At 45.2% G+C, this 12,825-nt stretch overlaps 1 long non-coding RNA gene across 1 annotated transcript in view; it reads left to right on the top strand.

Moving 5' to 3' along the window:
- The first annotated feature begins 11,685 nt into the window (after positions 1 to 11,685).
- Positions 11,686 to 12,825, top strand: part of LOC129675294 (uncharacterized) — a 10,088-nt gene continuing 8,948 nt past the window's right edge. The window contains exon 1 of the long non-coding RNA XR_008719886.1: positions 11,686 to 11,867. This is a non-coding gene — a long non-coding RNA (uncharacterized LOC129675294). The remainder of the gene's footprint in view (positions 11,868 to 12,825) is intronic.

Genomic DNA, 12,825 nt, shown 5'->3' with positions numbered 1-12,825 from the left:
TTGTAAATCATAAAGTCTTTTTTTGATTAAAAAAAAAAAAAAAGGAAAGTTTAATACAACAAATAGAGCAAAAATGTTAACAAACAACCATAAAGACAGTGTCCAGGCCTGGGCCATATACAGAACAGCCTTAGCTACGGAGGTCCCAGGCTCCACAGCACAATAACCACAGCAAAGAGGCTGTTAAAATAGCCAGTAAATACATGAGGACATGCTTAGATCTGACAGTCATAACGAAAATACAAGCTTAAGCTCTAATAGGGAAAACTCAGGCTGGCAAGACGCCTCAGCAGGTAAACGTGCTTGCCATGGAAGCCTGGTTACCTGAGTTTATTTCTAGAACACCTGTAAACATAAAAGCCAAGAACTGACTCCACAAACTTGTTTTCTATCCTCAAGGTGCACCTTGACACATGCATACCCATACTGAGCACAAACGCACAGAACAGCAACTACAAATTTTAAACAAATCATTTTCAAAATGACTAAAATGAGCAGAGCCGTTAATCCCAGCACTCGGGAGACAGAGGCAGGTGGATCTCCGTGAGCTCAAGGCCAGGCCTAGTCTAAAAAGTGAGTTCCAGGACAGCCAGGGCCACACGAAGAAAAATCTGTCTTGAAACAAACAAACAGAAATGACCAAAATGAGAAGGAAGTATAACAGCAAGTACTGGTGACGTGTAAGATAACTTGAGCTTGTGAAGTGTGAGCACGTACTGCCAACAACCTTCCTGAAAATGTGTTAAGAGAAAGAAAAAAACAAAGACACTTAAACACATCTTCATAGCACCATTGTTTATTGCAGTCCCAAACAGAAATCAAGCCAACTGCTCATCAAAGTCACGCAGATTAATGCACTGCATTGCAGACTTTGCTACATGGCTGCACATGTGTACATGGCTGTATGCGAAGAATGCGGTAGTGTTACCTGCAGCGACTTCAATGAATCTCACAGACTGTGCTGAAACTGAGGCTTTTACAAGAAATACATTCTTCGTGAGTCTGTGTGTACATGTTTAATACAGCCAGCACTGAGCTGTAGATGGCTCAGGAAATAAGGCGGTTGTCTGGCAGCCATGAGGGCTGGTACCTGGCTCCCCAGAGCACACATAAACACAGCGCAGGCCTGGCAGCCCACCTGCAGCTAACTCTAGCCCTTAGAAGGCAGTCACGCGAGACCCCCAGAGCAAGCTGATAGCTAGAGTAGTCGTATTGATGAGCTCTGGCTTCAACGAAAAAGCTCTGCCTCAAAGAATAAGGTGGGGTGCAATCAAGAAAGACTCCTGACCAACCTCAGGCTTCCACACGCGTGTGCACACATGTGCACATATACCTGTCCACACACCCACCCCCACACACGGGAACACCACATACATGTAAACATCCGTCTAAAAATGAAGAACTGCAAGCATGCCGAGGACTGGAGATATAGTCTTCCCCAGGGAAGAGCATAGCAATTGGCTGTCCAAAACCAAACGGTCATCCCCGGAGAACATCATGCAACATGGTACAGAATGAGCAGGTTATATGTAGGAACAGATATGGATATACAAATATGCATATAATAACAATTAATGAGAAAAGAGGCCATCAGCTTGAAAGAGAGCAAGAAGGGGTGTGTGAGAGGCTTTGGAAGAAGGAAAAGGGAAAAAAAATAACAACAACAAATCAAACAAGAGCAATCTTGGAATTTGAAGTCAGGACTGTGCTTGTTCCAGAAGCAAGAGTGGAGATCTTGCGCTTTGATTCTAAGCCACAAAGTTAGTAGGTCAAGTCTGTAAAACTACTTAGAGTTGCAATTTCACTCGCTTTGCGTATTCACGTGTGTGCAGGTGCACATGCGTGTGGGAGGGGTATGGGTGCACACATGTCTACGTGTGTGGAAGCCAGAGCACAGCCTCAGGTGTTTCTAAGGTACTGCCCGTCTTCATTTTGAGAAAGATCTCTCACTGGCCTAGAGCGAGACAAACAAGCTTCCTGGCCAGAGAGCCCCAGGGATCTGCCTGTTCCTGCCTCCCTAGGCATGGAACTGCAAGTGTGCACACCACACCTGCTCTCTTATGTGGGCTCCGAGGTTGAAGTCAGGTTCCATTACTTGCAAGGCAAGCGCTTTACCCACTGTCCTATCTCCCCAGCCAATTTCATTATTACGCACCGATCCATGTTCTTTTAAGTTTCCACATCAAGCAATCTCAGCAAAACAGGACTTGAGATCTCTAACCGACATTAAGCAGCTTAGGGCTTGGCAGGCAGTCTGGGCCTGCCTGGTTTGGGGTTTGCTTTGGTTTGGTTTTGTTTCCCTGAGGAGTGCTGGGGGTAGAGCAAGCCAGAGAAGAAATAAGAGTGTATCCTAATTCGTGTTTGAATGTTTATAATTCACTCAAAGACATTGTCTTGCCATTGGCTCAAAGCTTTCTCCTCAAGCCCTCAGCTACAGCAGCTAACCTGCAGGTGATGTCCCTACTCTACACGCCCTCAGGGTCTGACTCTCAAGCAGTTGAGGCTAAGAGCAGTCATCATAGGTGACCTCAGGCCTTAAGAACATGCAGTTTTGGGATTGGTCAGCAGTTCAGAGTTCTTGCTGCTCTTCCAGAGGACCTGAGCTGGCTCATAACCATCAATAACTCCAGTTCCATAGGATCTGACATTTAACATTCACACACACACGTACATACATACATACACACATACATACATGCATACGTGCACATAATTTTAAATTAAATATAAATAAATCTTTTTTTAATGATCAGCATTTCTGTATTTTTTTTTTAAAGACAGAGGTGGAGTTGCTTGGAAGTCCAGGGGCGTGATAGATTCCACATCTGTTGTGAAGCCCCTCAATCATATGCTTTGGCATTTGGTGAGGTCAGCTAGGAGGAAAGATAGCCAGAAAACAACTAATTCTCCCACAGCTCAGGCTTTACTCAGGAAAAGACACGGCAGACAGGGAACCTCTAGTTCATGAGGCAGAGCCCACTGTCTGCTTACAGGGGTAGTTACAGAGTAGAAAGGGGGTAGAGTATTGAAAAGTTTCCCCTTGGGGCCAGCAGCTGGCCATCAAGAGGGCTCACCAGTGAGTAGCTAGTTAAAGAATGTCAGGTCTGGATAAGCATCACATATGACTGGACATTACTTGAGGACAATTAGGGTGAGAAGGCAAAAATCTAGAAAAACAAGTCACCTAAATTCTGGAAAATGAATGACGTCAGGTTCAGCAGTTGTAATTGTTTAACCAAAATGGACGAAGCTTACAAAATGGTGTGACGATGGCGATGGCTAACGCATAGGACAAAAGCGTTCCTATTCTTCCTGAAAAGGTCAAATAAATAAGCATCTACTCAGTCTGGTGTGGTGTTTGAACAACCATATAATTTGAGCTCCAGATATGCTAGAAAATAGCTGGCTAGGAGCTGATATATGTCATTACACCATAATCAAAGGCTGAGTAAGCAGGGTGCCTGAGGTGAGGCTCAAGTTCATTAAACTGTTATTCTCCACAGCTATTAGACCACATGAGTCAGCGAGGGTAGAGATGAGAACACACCAATTCTCCCGCAGATTGCCTTTTAGAAGTAGACTAGAGAATGATTCAATAGTTAGGTTAAAAAAAAATGACCACCACTCCCATCACAACCCACATAGACTTCTGAGAAATATTTGTGAGGAAGTTCCAAAAGACAGCTTCCCGCATCTAATCAACAGATGTCCAGATGCAAGCTCTCTCCAGGTTCTTGGAAATCTCTTCTGTACAGTCACGCTGACAAATGTGCGGAGATTGTATTGCATAGAAAGTACCGTTTTTTAACAGCAGGAGGCTGTAGGTGGGAGCTAAGTGGGGAACCAGCGAAAGGAAGGTCTAGGAAGTAGCTGACTACTGGCTGTACTCTCAAGATAACCCCATTTTGTAACTGCAGTGGTTTGCCTGCTCTCCCTGGATCTGAAGTAGGGGGTTTCTTTCAGGAGACTCCTAGCAAACCACATGATAACCAGCTGGGCTACTAAATGGGTGAGCGCTCTCCCAGATCACCGCTCGCCTTGTACCTATTTCCAGCTAAATAAAGTCGGGGTTTTGGTCTGCATGTCTTAAAACAGACATCTCCTAAAATCTCAAGTCCAAGTTCATAAGCAGATAACAATTTCTGGTTAAAATCAGTAAAATGGCTGTGCTGTAGTCAGGGCAGCCATTATTTAATGGGCTCTTTTCTGAAGACAGGGATCTTTATATGTTGCCTGGGTTGGCATTGAATCTTCCTGGTTCAGTATCCCAAGTAGTTGAGATTTACAGACCAGCACATCTGAGCTGATGAATGGACTTGAAGAACAGTCTGCTTCTCATTCTCTTGTTTATATATCAAACCACAAGAGCTGGACCCAAATATCCCATATATACATATTAGGAGCTTCCCATATCTCCATATTAGGAGCTGTCTAAGGTGCACTGTCTGCCTGTTGGGTACATCATACAGCTGCTGGTCTATGATCCCTGTGTCTACTAAAGATGAGAAACAAGTGTTTTTGTTTAATTTTATTTGTCTCCTTGACTAAACTCAGAATCACTATAGACTCTCACCTATGAATGTGTCTACAAAAGGTTTAACTGAAGCAGGAAGCCCCACCCAGAATGGGGGTACCACTTCCATGGACTAGAGTCTCAGACTGAATAAAAGAAATTAACAGAGCAACGGAACTCACCACCCTGCATTTTAACTGTGGCCCTAATGTGGCCAGCCGTGTTCCCAACATCATACTTCCTCCCCTAAAACTATGAGTCAAAAGGATCCCTTCCACCTTAATTTTTTTTTTCATTATGTATTTTATTGAGGCAATGAGAAAAGTAATGAATGTACTCAGGCATCTTTTATATTCTTAAGAACAGTAAAAATGTCAAAGACTTTGGCTAGAATCAGAGCAACTGCGGTGCATCAAACATAAGGTCTGGCTGGGGCTTGAGGCAATGACCAAAAAGAAAAATTGAAACATCATTTCTTCCGCACCTCAGACAGAGATATGACATCCCATAAACACTTCAATGAAGAATCGGCATCAAATTAGCAAAAGGAAAGCCATGGTGCAACCCAGTTCTGAGCTGGATCTTTGTGAAAAGTGGGAGATGGCCACAGAGATGGGATCCTGTGTCCTCATGAAAGCCAGCATACTGTAGGGGCAGAAAGGTGTGGTCTCATGGTAGATACACTTACAACTAAAAACGGTTAACAAGAGAAAGACATAACAAAACTAATCAAAATTTTCAGTGGGACAAGAGCCTTTAAAAATGAAGAATCAAAGACCAGAGAAATCTGCTAGTTTTTATAGTTTCGCTTGATGAAGAGTAGTCAGTTTGGTAAAACGTTATTTGATAAATAGACATGATCTAATGGCATGGGCTTAGGGGCAAGGCCATCCTACTAAGGTCTGCCTACCTAAGATCCTTCTTGGCCCCTCTGAGTAGCTATTCCATCCTCTTGGAAATAGCCAGGATCTCTCTGGAACAGGGATCTTCCAGAGAGAAAAAAACTGCTGTAGGAAGAGGTCCTGGGCAAAACACCCATAGCTTTTGTACTTGGCTTTGGCATTCTTCCCATTCCACACTGATACACAACTTCTTTCTCCTTCCTGTTTTGTTTTCAGTACGTACATAACAGCTCTTAGGCCACATTGTGCTGTGCCAGCAGGGAGGGGAGGGCCACTCATATCATGTTCTATGTTCAGGGTCACTGAGTCCTGGCTTTGAGGAATATAATACAAAATAAACTCTCAGAATAAAGTTAGGAAATATTTTCTAGTTTAATAGTAATGCCTATTAGTAACTAAGCTTTTTTTTTTTTTTTTTTTTTTTTTTTTTTTGAGAGAAGGTTTCTCTTTGAAACCTTGGCTGTCCTGGAACTTGCTGTGTAGACCAGGCTGACCTCAAACTCACAAAGCTCTGTCTCTGCCTCCCCAGTGCTGGGATCAAAGGTCTGCACCACCACCACCTGACTGACCTAAGAAATTTTGTTCATTTTTTAATATTAGATTTTTATTTTATTTTTAAAGGTATATTTTATTTTTATTATGTGTGTGTTTCTGTGTGTGCATGAGAGTGCAGGTGTCTACAGGCCAGAAGAAAGTGTCAGCTCTCCTGAAGCTGGAGTGACAGATGGTTCTGAGCCACCTGACATGGGTGCTGGCAACTGAACTCAGGTCCCCTGCAAGAGCAATATGTGACCTTAACCACTGAGACATCTCTCCAGCTCCATAAAGTATTAGATTTTTTTAATCCAGGCTTTGGAAAACTACCTATTACTTCTGTTCTCAGGCAGAAGTCATGTATTTCACAGAGCTGTGTCTGTGATCACTGATTTGAATTTGGTCAAGGCACTTAGCTAGACCAACTCCCAAGACTGCAGATAACAGCCACTGATGCTTACCCCTTCTTTTAAGATGAGAACTAGACAAACAGATGTGGATAGATCACTATAGCCTGATACATCAGCATTCCATCAAGAAAAGGAAGGCACCCATAGCAAAATCCACACAAAGGCAGGATTGTTTCAACGCTCATTTCGGATTTAAATGGTTGTATATTTAAACTAGTAACAAAAGAAAGAATGAAATTAGCCCAGAACAGTCAACTACCTAGGGAAATTATTTTAAAACTAGTAGAGGAAACTGAATGTGCTGACATGCTTTTAATCATAGTGCTCTGGAGGCAGAGACGACAGGCAGATCTCTGTGAGTTCAAGGCTAGCCTGGTCTATGCAGCAAGTTTCAGGCGAGCCAAGTTACATTGTTAGATGCCTTCTAAATAAATACATAAGTAAACACCAACAATTACTACTCTTCAGAGCCTGGAGAGGCAGATTAGTCGTAAAGGTCTCACTCGGCAAGCTGTTCAGAGCTGGGTTCAATCCCCATTCCCATGTAAAAATCAGATATGGTAATAAGTGTTGAGAGGTAGAGACAGGAAGATACCTGGAGCTTGCTGACCAGACAATCTAACCAAAATGGTATACTTCAGGTCCTATAAAGAGACTCTGTTTAAAAAAAAAAAAAAAAGTGGATGGCTTTTGAAAGAAGTTACCTTTTCCTTCCACAAGTATGCACACACTCACACACACACACACACACACACACACACACACACACACACACCCCAAACAAACAAATAAAAATACACAAATACACTTAAAAATTCTAAGTTGAATACTGGTACTTGAAGTGTTGTTATTTAGGCTCATAAAATCTCTCATAGCCAAACTTTGGGCAGAGTGCAGGGAATCTTATGAAAGAAGGGGGAGATAGAAAGACCTGGAGGGAACAGGAGCTCCACAAAGGGAGCAACAGAACCAAAAAATCTGGGCACAGGGGTCTTTTGTGAGACTGATAATCTAAACAAGGACCATTCATGAAGATAACCTAGACTCCCTGCCCAGATGTAGCCCATAGCAGCTCAGTGTGGCACATACATTTAATCCCAGCACTTCAGAAGCAGAAGTCTCTGTGAGTTTGAGGCTAGCCTGTTCTACAGAGTGAGTTCTGGGATAGCCAGAGCTACACAGAGAAAGCCTGTCTCAAAAACAAAACCCCTCAAAACAAAAATAAAGAGAGACAGACAGAGAGAGAAAGAGACAGAGAGAGAGAGGAAGGAAGGAAGGAAGGAAGGAAGGAAGGAAGGAAGGAAGGAAGGAAGGAAGGAAGGAAAAGAAAAAAGAAGGAAAGAAAAAGCTTATGCCTTCTTTTACTTCTCTTGATGGGAACTGATTATTGTTGCATGTACGTCACTGTAGTCTGCTTTGGGGTTGTGGGGAGGAAGCTGCTGTGAACTGAGTATATGACCGAGAAGGCCCCCATTGTTCATTCATTTTAGGAGAGTTAATCTTTTCCACTCAGTAAATGAACTGTGACTTGCAAGAGTCTCTTAGATCCCAGAGGGAATGAGGCTCAGGAAACGGAGAAAGACACATTGCTCTGCAAGCTATGACAGGGACAGGTGTGTGGCAGACAGTCTCCAGGGACCATGTCCCCAACTGCTGAAGCTTCATCACCCCAGGGGACAGCCAACTTAGAAACCAATTAGCCAAAGTGCTGAGTGTCAGTCAACCAGTGCAGCAGGAACTCTGGGAGGAAGAGAGACAAGACTCTCAAAGAGAGGGAGATATGAGCTCAGAGCGCATTTATTAATATCTCAACCAAGAGAGGAAGGCTCTGGATAGACAGGCATGGTCAGGACTAAAAGTGAGCTGAGCTGTTTTAAGGATTGGGTTGTTATGCTCCATTTTAACATGAGGTGTGCTTAGAGTACATCAGAGTTACTAGTAAGCAGGAAACACTAGGCCCTCCCTCTTTGACTACAGTGCCTGCTTGTCTCAGAACTCTGGAAATTAGAAAGTTACAGATAGCCTGCTATTTAACTGAACCCATGAACAGAAAAAGGGGCCATCTCTAACTCCACCTTCTTCTTTAGACAAGGCTTTGTGTCTTAAACCAAGGAAAATGGGAATTTGAGAATGGGGCACATCCCACTGGCCTAAGGAAAGAAGAGGGGAGGAGCTTCTTCCTCTAGATCCAGGCTTTAAAAACCACTGTCTTTTGTCAAATCAGCACACAGACAAGGTCTGCTTTTTCTCTGTGTTAACATCCCTCTCCACAGAATGGTATGTTAAAAATAGCTTTGAATAGTATGTTAAAAATAGCTTTGAATAGTATGTTTAAAATAGCTTTGAGGGCTGGAGAGATGGCTCAGAGGTTACCAGCACTGTCTGTTCTTCCAGAGGTCCTGAGTTCAATTTCCAGCAATCACATGGTGGCTCACAATCATCTATGATGTGATCTGGTGCCCTCTTCTGGCATGCAAGTGTACATGCAGATAGAGCACTCAAAATTAGATTAAAAAATAGCTTTGAATAGTATGTCTAAAATGGCTTCGTTTTCATTGGTCTCTTGGATTTACTATCTAAACACTTACCTACATCAGTGCAGATTTCACCTTTCCACTTGAGAACACCAAGTAGTTTTCTCAACTACGCAATCTATGAAGGTTCCTTAAAAGACTGTTACTGCTGGGATTGGTGGTCCACACCAGTAATTCCAGTCCATACTTGAGGAACTGAGATTAGTAATACTAGTCGGTACTCGAGGGAGAGGCTGAGACAGGAGGATTTTGAGTTTGAAACCAGTTTGTCTCAAAGTCCCATGTGAGAGAATAATACTCTTGGCCTTTTAAGGTCCTCCTAGCTAGGAATATGCTGGGAAAGGGGTGGGAACAGTAGATGTAGATGAGCCTTCTTGGATGAGCCATTTAACATCCGTAAGTCTCACATTCAGTGAGACTCTTGAAAATAGAACTTTAATATACCAATCCTATTTAATTTCCTTTTTAATGCTGCAAATTAACCCCAGGGCCCCACATGCTAAGCAAGCTGTATTAGTTAAATTTTTATCACCGTGACAGAAATACCTGACCTTCCCCTGCCCCCCCCCCCACCAAAAAAAAAATGTAAAGGAAGAACAACTTTATTTTGTTGAGGTTTCTCAGACCATGCGTGTTTGGTCCTAGCTGCAGGAGAATGTAGCAGAAACCATTCCTTTCTGGGCGGACAAGAAGCAGAGGGGGGCAGGGCAGCTCACCTCCAATGACTCACTCCTGTGACCTAGTTCTTTAAGCTAGGCCCTATTTCCTACCGTTTGCAAAACCTCCCAAAACAACCAACATCAGCTAGGGGGCCAGACATTCAAACATGAGCCTATGAAAGATGTTTCATATTCAAGCCAAAACACATGCGGTCCACCACTGAACCACTCCCTACCTTACCAGTTTTATCTCAAAGTCCATTACGAAAATTAATATGCTTACTTTGCATATTTTGGCAAGGCATAAAATTAATAAAAACGTAAGTTGTTTTAAAAAACCACCCCTAGGGTCCTGAACCTTACCTGGGCAGCAGGGTAGAGCTGACTTCAGATGTGGAGGCGGGAGTGAGCCAGCTTGAGAGACTGAGTGCAGGGGTACAGGCCCTGAGTCCTATCTGCCATGTGGTGGGGTTGGCAAGGGAGAGATCCCCTCCCCTCCCTTTTGCCCTGGACACTAGCAGTGGGCTGGACAGCTGGCCCCAACTGGAGAAGGAGAGCTGTCCCTGCCCCTCACCTGCTGCAGCACCTGGGACAGCAGGCCTTGCACCTCACCTGAGCAGCACAGTAGAGCTGGCTCTAATGGTAGAGGTATAGGTGGGGCAGCCCTGAGGGTGTGACTATGGGAGAGCTGGCCCCACACCTTGTCTGCCTTGTTGCAGCATGGGCAAGAGAAAGATGCCCCTCCCCGCCCTCACCCCTTGCCACCTACGACAGGCAGACGAGCTGGCCCTGCGGTCTTGAGAGCAGGAGAGCTGTCCCTGCCCCTCACCTGCTTGGGCCCTGCACCTCTCCTGGGCATCACAGTAGAGCTGGCCCTGAATGTGGGAGTTGCAGGTGAGCTGGCCCCAAGGGTATGAGCACAGGTGAGCCAACCCTGCTGGGCAGTTGCATTCAAGGGAGAGACACTCTCCTCCCCTCTCTTGTCCCTTGCCATCTGTGGCAGGTGGGAGAAATGGCCATGTCCTTCAGCAGCAGCAACGCCTGAGAGAGCGGGCCCTGCACCTAGCCTGGGCAGTAGGGTAGAGCGTAGGGCTTGCCCTGGTTGTGGGGTTTCCTGGTGAGTCAGCCTTGAGGGTGTGAGAGCAGGAGAGCCAGTGGGCTGGCCAGCTCAAATACCTCTCAGGCCCAGATCCAGACCTTTGAATTGACCCATCACAACATCTACCCCACCCATGAACTGCTGGACGCATGAAGGGGCTGGTCCTACAGATCCAAAACTACAGGATCTCCATGAAACAGGACAACAAAAGGGTATCAGAGGAGAGTCCCAGTGAAGTTCCAGTATTGAAAGAGTAGCAGAAGCTAGAGACCTCCTACCAGACCAATGAGTTATTGCAATGAATATTTGTAAGCAAAGAGGTATGAACAAAATGGCATACTGTGGGACACACTGTGACATACTGCAGCTTCCAGAACAAGATTTTTTTTTTCTCTGTTTGGAAGTAGGTTGCAAGGGTGAGGGATGGGTACAAGGGGAAGGAGAGATGAGTGGGATTGGGGTGCATGATGTGAAAGTCACACACACACACACACACAACACACACACACACACACACACACACACACACACACACACAAACCCAATAAAAGTTTTTAAAAAATAATCCTAGGCAAGGTAGTGGCGGCACACACCTTTAAGGCTGGCGGATCTTTGAGTTCAAAGCCACCCTGGTCTACAGAGTAACTTCCAGGACAGCCAGGGTTGCACAGAGAAACCCTGTCTCACATCCCTCCCCCGCTCCCCGCCCCCCCCCAAAAAAAAAGAAAAGAAAAGAAAAATCTCTCTTAGAATGCTGTGAAAGATGAGTACCGGAGTTGGAACCACAAGAGCAGAACCAGGAGAGGAGGTGTACCATCCCGTGAAGATGCTGTCTGGTTTCTGCACCTAAACTATTTTTCCCAACCAGAGGTGAAATCCTGAAGTGCGATTGGAGGATCTCAGACAGCTTCATCCATCCCGCGGCAGCCAGCATCACCCTTCACTGGTAGCTTGCGGAATTGCATCGTGGCTTCAGCTCATCGATCAGTTAGATACTGACTAACCAAGCGGGGAACTGTGAGCAAATGGAGAGAGGAGGCTTACTGTGCGGCAGGAGGAACAGCGCCTTTCCACCCCCCGTGCCGCTGGTGGCTGCTGTAACCGCAGCCTTCCCGGTCCCAGCCACTCTAAACTGTGGAGAGCTCGGTGGGCTTCCCAGAGGAGCGGCTCGGCGAGGCTGGACGCAGGATCCGCATTCCCCCCTGCTCTCTCAGGGGTAGGTTTACTGCTGAAGTCATTGTCCTCCTCTCTTCTCAGCCTTAACCCTCCGCAGAGGCGGGTTCTGCCGTTTAGGTTTGTGAAGTACAAATTAGCATAATCCGATTAGATTAGCCGGCGAGGGGGCCTTTGGTCTGAAAAGCAGAGAGAAGAAAAGTGTCTCACAAAGAGGGGAGAGGTGGCCACTGCCCTCCGTGCTGCGGGCCGCCTGAATGCCTGCACCTGCACAACCCTCTTGTCAATAAGGACTCTCAGATGGTATTAGCCAGGGGACTGAGGGGTCCGGGGAGCCTGGGGGAGGTAAGCGTGAGAGGAGAAAGGCAAAACGGCAGCTCTGCATCCTATTAATTGATTTATCTGGCTCGCTGGAGCAAGCGCTGCTGACAGAAGAGTGACTGGCTCACTCCTGCCCCGCGCTGAGAGCCTTAGCCTCTAATCTGGCCCGAGGAGATAACATCTGAGAATCTCTGTAAGACGCTGATAAGGGGGTTGACTTTATTTGATAAGGGGATAAAGTTTGGTTGGCGTTTGATTTTTTTTAGTCGGTTCAGAATTTGGCCGTCTGCAACCTTCCTTTGCTCCCGGGAAAAGACAAAAATAGAAACAGAAAAGAAAAAAAAAGCTATGTGGTAGTATAGACGCTGGGAGTTATCTTTGGCTGTTGCGTAACTTGTATTTAAAACCACAATAGATAAACTGAGGGAGCCGGTGTTTTTTAACAGGCAAAGTCAGGGAAACTGATTGAGCATACCTTTTTCCACAGTTAGTGGATATGAAGAAATTTGTCATTATTTTGACGCATTAAAAAAAGGACTTGTTCATGTGAGTAAATGCTGAGTCTCAATCAAGTGATCTCTGTGTGTGTCTGTGCTGTGTGTGTATTTGTGTGTGAGCATTCGTGTGCATACCTGTGTGTGTGTGTGTGTGTGTGTGTGTGTGTGTGTGTGTGTGTGTGT

Source organism: Psammomys obesus, unplaced genomic scaffold (genome assembly GCF_907164565.1).
Source record: "Psammomys obesus unplaced genomic scaffold, mPsaObe1.curated_primary_1811, whole genome shotgun sequence".
In the NCBI taxonomy this organism is placed as follows: domain Eukaryota; kingdom Metazoa; phylum Chordata; class Mammalia; order Rodentia; family Muridae; genus Psammomys; species Psammomys obesus.
Note: the sequence above shows the minus strand (reverse complement) of the source record. Positions and strands in the feature narration are given on the sequence as shown.